The following is a 7,022-nucleotide window of genomic DNA, read 5'->3' on the forward strand; positions in this document are numbered from 1 at the left end:
CAATCGTGCCTCTCGCGGAAGCAAAACCGTGCCTCTCGCGAAAGGAAAAAACAGAAAACACGTTTTTTTTTGTTTTCAAGAGGCACGGCCGTGCCTCTCGCGAAAGCACACCCGTGCCTCTCGCGAAAACAAAACCGTGACTCTCACGGAAAAAAAATGCGTTTTTTGCGCAAAAAAAATTCCCAAATTTTTTTTTTTTTGAAAAGCTAGGGAAGACCGGTGGAAAACCAAAACGTCAAAAAAACATTTAAAAAGCCAAAAACGCGTGCGAAAAAAAAATATAAAATCCGAAGGGAGCGCCCAGAGCGCGACACGTGGCGAATGGCTGAGAGCGCGCCAAGTGGCGCTGATCGTTGCGAGGCTCCCGAAGGAGCGCTCGTTAATTAGTTGCTCCCCTATTAGACGCCTTCGGCGACCGCAACTTGGGAAGCTCCTATTCGAAATCACTAGTTGAGGAGCGCTCCCAGCAACGATTAGTCGAAGAGCGCTCCCCCCGCGACAAGTGTCACGCGCGGAGCGCTGGTGAGACTTTTCCGAGGCGCTCCGTGCGCGACACTTATCGCGCTCTGGAGCACTCTCGTGATTTCCGGTTTCCTACTTGTCTTTCTGGTTTTCCCCTTTTTCACTTTAGTCCTTGTACTTTTATTGTTTTGTAATACACTTTTGATCTATTTTGCGATATGCTTCTGTTTGCTGTCGTCGAACCGGCGTCGCCAACTGTCCTTTCGTTGTCGTCATCGCCGCCCGTCGTGCCCGCTGTCGGTGTCAAAACCGGTGGATCTCGGGTAGGGGGTCCTGAACTGTGCGTCTAAGGCTAATGGTAACAGGAGGCGGGGGACACAATGTTTAGCCAGGTTCGGGCCCTACTTCCTGCTTGATTGATCTTGATGAATATGAGTATTAAAAGAGTTGATCTACCACGAGATCGTAATGGCTAAACCCTGAAAGTCTAGCCTATGATTATGATTGTTGTCCTACGGACTAAACCCTCTGTTTTATATAGACACCGGAGGGGGCTAGGGTTACACAAAGTCGGTTACAGACTCCCTTAGTAGCCCCTGAACCAGGCTTCAATGACGATGAGTCCGGGGCGCGGATTGTCTTCGACATTGCAAGGCGGGTTCCTTCTCCGAATACTTCAAAGTAGATTTCGAACACAAGAATCGTGTCCGGCTCTGCAAAACAAATCCCACACACAACCGTAGAGAGTACAATATTTTCACGAGTCCAATCCGCTGAATACTTTTTACAACATGACATCACGTCACCGCCCGGTTATTATTCGAACCGTTTTTTAGTCTGCCACTCCGTATTTCGAGGTACGCTTTTATTGGCACATCTTGTCAAAGCAAAGATCGTGTCCCCTTATTGCGGGATTTTCATCAACACGGGCGTGGGTAACCCAACCGTTCTGTTGGCATGATTCCTTGGGAATAGGCATGTTTTAAGGCCGCGGAGGGGATGTTTGATATTCGTCGCCTTTATAAAGGGGCTAAGACCTATCCTTTTCCTTCCACGCTAATCCTTTCCTCCACCTCCCACCTCAAGTTCCAACACCCAAAGGTTAATCCAGTTGCTTCGAGCTTCCAGCCATGTCCGGACCCAGCCTTCAAGGCCGATGGATGGCCTCTTCTCTCACAGAGGAGGATATCTCGAAGCTCAGGGAGGCAAGATACTTGACTGCGGAAATCCTCCACAGGCTTCCTGCTCAAGGGCAAGTTATTCCTTCTCCTAGATCCAATGAGAGGGTTGTGTTTATCTCTCACTTCCTCCGAGGGCTTGGGTTTGCTCTTCATCCCTTCGTTCGAGGGCTCATGTTTTATTACGGACTAGATTTCCATGATCTAGCTCTAGACTCCTTCCTCCACATCTCGGCGTTCATCATCACGTGTGAGGCCTTCCTCCGTATTTCCCCACACTTCGGCTTATGGCTTAAGACCTTTAACGTGAAACCAAAGATGATCGACGGGAAACAAACGGAGTGTGGAGGTGCTTCAATAAGCAAGATCACCACTTCTCCCTGGCCAAAGGGCTCCTTCGCAAAATCTTCTGACCTATGGCAACGGGAGTGGTTTTACATTACCGAACCCCGTGGTAGAAAGTGGGCAGCTACACCTGCGTTTCGATATGGCCCTCCGTTATAGCTTGCATCATGGGTTAACAAGGGGCTGGACCGGGGTTCTATTGACGAAGTGCAGATGTTGCAAAGTCGCATTCGGAGTCTCATTAAAAAGGACACCGGTCTTATCAATATAATCCAAGTAATGTTAGTTCGCCGGATCCTACCGTGTCAGCGACGTCCTCTCCGCATGTGGGAGTTCAATCCGGAAGGTCCACCGACCCTTCAGCACTTCTCTGGCACAATGCTCAGAAGGATGTGGGAATTATTCTTCGGCGCACGAAAACAGTGGCCAGATAGTACAAAAGACATCGGTCTTGACTGCAATCATCCAGATACCCGGTAAGCACTAAACTCCCGAACACAGTTTAGTCAAATTCCTCATAACGTTGTACTGATAAAACTCTACTCGGCCAGGGCTGGATAAAGAAGGCGTAGAGAATTAGGTGTTCGTCTCCACTTCCCGAAGACTCTGTCGATCCGGTGTTAACAACGATGCTGGCTTCGGCACCATATCAAGTGTCGACGGGGGAAGATAAGGAGGAGAGCGAAGAGGCCCAAGGTGGCCTCCATTCTGGAAGCGCGCCAGGTAATTTGTCCGGGGGGGTTGGAACTTCCACTTCTGAAGGTGGAAGGGAAGGGCGAGCTGACATCCCTTCTCCTCATGGGAAGAAGAGGACCGCCTCCGAAGATTTGAAGAGAGAAGCTTCTAAGCGGGGGAAGGTATCCCAGTCAGGGGGTGACGCTGACACGCAGTCACTCCGCAAAGATAGGCCCTTGGCCGAATCGTAAGTGAACTAGGGTGTTTTAAACATATCTTGTTCTTTCCTGGCCGTGAGGGTAACATTTAAAATATATGTTTGCAGTCCGGTACGCAGCCCTCCTCAACAGTCCTCCACTTCGGGGGATCTTCTTCCGGAGATGATGGAGAGCGAGACGCCTCCACAGACTTCCCTGCCTGATAAGGAAGAGGACGCCGAGGTGTCATCCCGGAGGATCTTTCCCGATCAACGAGTGGCGCAAGGGGCAGTGAAGACTGGGCCCAAAGGTAATGCTTCGGCCACCCAGGGTCCGGGGTGTGCGACCCTCACGGGGACCAGCAACAAAAGCCCTAGACTATCGAAGTTCCGAGGGACGATGCCACTTGTTCCAGATCCGGAGGCGCCGGGTACACTGATGGACATATTGCAACATGCATCCGTCTCAGAGGAACATCGTACCTTGGTGGGTACGGTGGTTGAAAGAGTTCGGTCCTGAAAAGCAGATTGAATGAAGCCTTTACGAGCCTATTGAGAGGTTTCGAGGTACGTAGTGTAATTTCATTTATGTTATAAATGCAAATTGCACATGTGTATAGATAGTAGCCCTTGAGACTCTGGTTTACATCCAAAGGGAGGCGATCAGAGGATCAAAAAAATATATGCCCAAAAAATGATCTGACTAATTAAAACACAGGCTGTTACATCCGTGGCCACTGCCCAAGCTACAGAGGTATGCACATCTGAAGCAGAAAGTTGATGTAGCAGATGATGACATCACGCTTATTGACAGGCGGCTCGACGAGGCGCAGGGTATGTCTTTGGGGCACTCAGTACATGCTAGCATATGAAATGAGCATCACACTGAGAATTTGTATATGCATAACTGCAAATAGTGCCGCCGCAGTTGAGACCCTTCGGGCTGAACTTGCCCGGGCCAAGGAGCAAGCCAGGATGAGTAATGCAGCTGCCGAAAAGGTAGCTGCCGAATTAAAAGCCGAGCAGACTGCTCGACATCAGTGCGAGGAGAGAATATCTACTATGGCACTTGAGTTGAAGGATGCCACTAACCGATGCCAAGTTCTTGAGAAAGATAGCAAAGCCAAAGCGGTCGATCTTGACAAGGCCTTACAAGAGGCGAAGGAAGCCCGGTCTGAGTCTAGAGTAGCTCGGGAGGAGATCCGACAAGCTGGGGAGATCACGGCTGGTAAGCCCTTTTTATTGCAAACTAAGTTTGGCGATCCAAAGTATGCCCCGCTTAATCAACTATGGAGTTCTCCAGACGCCTTTTTGGACCTGCCGAAGAGTGTTGTCGATGCGAATCAGTTTTTCCACGCGCAAGAAGGACATGCGACGGAAAAGCTATATTGGTCGCAATTTGACACGCCAAAGCATCCACTGTTGAACGAACAGATGGCACAGTGGGCCGAGCTCCACAAGATGTCTGGATCTGCCATGAAGGACATTATAGCCCGGCTATGGCCGACCGAGCCAATTCCGAATAGTTATTTCGGTTTGGTGCGGCGCCGCGTATCGACGCTGTTAAGCGGTCAACATGCATAGAAGGTGCACGGATGGCCCTTGCCCGTGTCAAGACGTATTGGGCGAAGATGAAGGCCACCGATATTGTAGCGCGGAGTCCACCCGAAGGCAAGGACCCTAACATGCCAGAACATTACTTTGAAGATGTTCTAGAAGGTGCCCGCTTGATAGAGGATCAGTGCTCGAAAGATATTATGTTCGAGTGAAGTGTACTGGAGTTGTAAAAACGATGTTATGATATGTTTTAAGGCTATGTTTTATACTTTTGCCTGAAAATTTTTGGTGCCTCCTGTGCGGCCTTTTTATATAATCTGGAAATTTGCCAGTCGTCGTCTTCAGCCCCCTCACGTATAACGCGGGGGTGTTCGGAAAAGCACTTGATCACACTTGACCCAACATCTTGGTCCGTTTAAGGAGATGTCAGTGCGGCGAACCAGGCAATCGGACTATAGGGCTTTAACACTTTCACTTAGCCATATGAATTTGATGGTGGGTCTACGATATAGCCCCTAGTATGTTCGCGTTTATCTGAATATGGTGCGTTTACATACGTGACCAGAAAAATGGTCCTTCGTTAATGCGGAAGGAATCGCGAAGATTTCGCTTAGTCATCGGGTGGTTGACCAGCTCTCGCTGCATCATGATAGTCAGTTTTTGGCTTTCTCTACTGAGGTGCTCATCCGGATGAACCAGGACACAATCGCAGTAGTTCTCCCTTTACTACCCTAGCCGATATAGCGGAACGTAAGGTAGTAAGCACAAGAGCCAGGCAACCCAACTATTGACCAAAGACATGATTCGGAGCTAATGCATATAAGGCCAAACCCGCGACGCCGAACACTCCCTATAGGTGTTTGGACTTTTCAATATACACCAGGCTGAATACAGCCCCTGGTGATAGACCCTGGTATCAAGGCACGTATGGCAATCTGACGTGGGGAAAGAACGCAGGTGGTGAGAGCATAAATCTCAAAACACAATACGGACCAAGCTGCTTCTATAACATCCACTTTAGTACGGTGAGCCGTATATTTACAGGTAATGCCGATATCTTTCTTGGACATTTTACATGCCAGGAAAGTATAAAACAAAAAGAGATAAAAAAAGGTTTACACAGGGTCTTAATCTAAAAAAGAAACCTTAGTGCGGGGCCCTGCTGCACGTCTGCACCGTTTTCTCCGTTGTAAAGTGTCCTTGAAGGGTATAGTGTGATGGCCATCTGTAAAAGGGGGAAAAACTAGGTAAAAGAATCTGGTGTGGCCGTAAGTAAAGCTGGTTCATTTTAATGAATCATGAAAGATAACTTCTGGAGTCCGAATAGGGTCAAGCCGAACTATGGACTTTTTTGTGTGTAGAATGCCCCCAACGCCGCCCAAGGAATTTTGAGTGTATCTCCTTATGGGGCGGTCGATGGGGGTGTAGCTGCTAATCGAGCTCGGGTTTATCTGAGCTATCGCACTGAGGTGTGCGCCGAAGACGTTTAGCTGTGTCTGCGGTCTTAATGACCGATGAGCTTCTTGGCTTGAATAGGCCGTTTTGTGCTTCGACTGCTAGAGCCGCCGTGTATTCTTCTGTACGAAGAGAGCGCTCCGTATTTTCGCTGACCGTAATGATGCCATGTGGTCCAGGAATTTTGAGTTTTAGATAAGCGTAATGCGGGACTGCATTAAAATGGGCGAGGCCGTTCTTCTGAGTAGTGCATGATAGCCACACTATAAAGAAAATACACTTCCGTGATGATACGTGTTTGTCACAGTAGGTCGCGTTTTTTGTCATGCATGTACATCCATGACAAATTTATGACAGAATCAAGATAGTCATACTTGTGTTGTCGTAGAAGTATTCCATGACATTGCCAAAATTATCATCACGGAAGTGTCCACTTCCATGACGATAAATCGCGCGTCACAGAAGTGCTTTCGTCAAGGGTGACCGACACGTGGCATCCACCATAACGGAACACCGTTAAGCTATCGGGTCGGGTTTTGGATCCGATAACCCGTTAACAGCCACGACCAATGGGAAATTTGAAGGAAATATGCCCTAGAGGCAATAATAAAGTTATTATTTATTTCCTTATATCATGATAAATGTTTATTATTCATGCTAGAATTGTATTAACCGGAAACATAATACATGTGTGAATACATAGACAAACAGAGTGTCACTAGTATGCCTCTACTTGACTAGCTCGTTAATCAAAGATGGTTTTGTTTCCTAACCATGAACAATGAGTTGTTATTTGATTAACGGGATCACATCATTAAGTGAATGATCTGATTGACATGACCCATTCCATTAGCTTAGCACCCGATCGTTTGGTATGTTGCTATTGCTTTCTTCATGACTTATACATGTTCCTATGACTATGAGATTATGCAACTCCCGTTTGCCGGAGGAACACTTTGTGTGCTACCAAACGTCACAACGTAACTGGTGATTATAAAGGAGCTCTACAGGTGTCTCCAAAGGTACATGTTGGGTTGGCGTATTTCGAGATTAGGATTTGTCACTCTGATTGTCGGAGAGGTATCTCTGGGCCCTCTCGGTAATGCACATCACTTAAGCCTTGCAAGCATTGCAACTAAATGAGTTAGTTGCGG

This window comes from Triticum urartu, chromosome 5, assembly GCF_003073215.2.
Source record: "Triticum urartu cultivar G1812 chromosome 5, Tu2.1, whole genome shotgun sequence".
In the NCBI taxonomy this organism is placed as follows: Eukaryota; Viridiplantae; Streptophyta; class Magnoliopsida; order Poales; family Poaceae; genus Triticum; species Triticum urartu.